Raw genomic sequence first — 749 nt, 5'->3', positions numbered from 1 at the left:
ATTAACACTTTCATAAATTCATAATTTCTTTCTGCTAAAGCTCGGAATAGACTAGTGATACCGCCATTGAATCAATGTATAAGGATTTTCAATCATATTTCAGGCTAATTCACTAATGCACTGTGCATTTGGTTGATAACACTTCAATAATATCGCACTGCATTATAACAAGATCTTTCAAGAACTGAGGAATAATTTTTAATCAAAGTTGTTGTTGCTGCTAAGTATGTTTCCACTTCTTGGGCAATGTCATAAACTGAATTTTTAGGGAATGTCAATTCATTCATGTGTCACCAAGTACACAGCATCATAAAACAGAGCTAACAATATATTAAGGATAAATCAAGCTGAATTGTACAAACATCTCTTTATTTCACATTTATGAATCATTGGCCAGTACTCTGAGTAGAAGATTGTTATTTACAAAATGTATATTTTTTCACATACTTTGCATGTTCACTCTACAAAACAGACAATAGAAAACCGCTGCCTGTACCTCTGAAAAAAATAAATAGAACTCATATTTAAACCTATATTTCTCAGCAGGAAATCTCCCTACTGAAATGCATATGCTGATGAAAAGCCACTAAGACAAACGCAAATAATAATAAACTCATTTGGACCTACATGAAAGTGACAGAGAGATTTACGTGGAAATCCATATTATCAAAAAATGCCAATAGAATTCACATGTAACAACTGACTCCATACAAAAGTATTAATCTGTCTTAATATTCTACAAAAAAGGA

This window comes from Penaeus monodon, chromosome 29, assembly GCF_015228065.2.
Source record: "Penaeus monodon isolate SGIC_2016 chromosome 29, NSTDA_Pmon_1, whole genome shotgun sequence".
Taxonomy (NCBI): Eukaryota; Metazoa; Arthropoda; class Malacostraca; order Decapoda; family Penaeidae; genus Penaeus; species Penaeus monodon.
The sequence above is the reverse complement of the archived record's forward strand: the minus strand, read 5'-3'. Positions refer to the sequence as shown.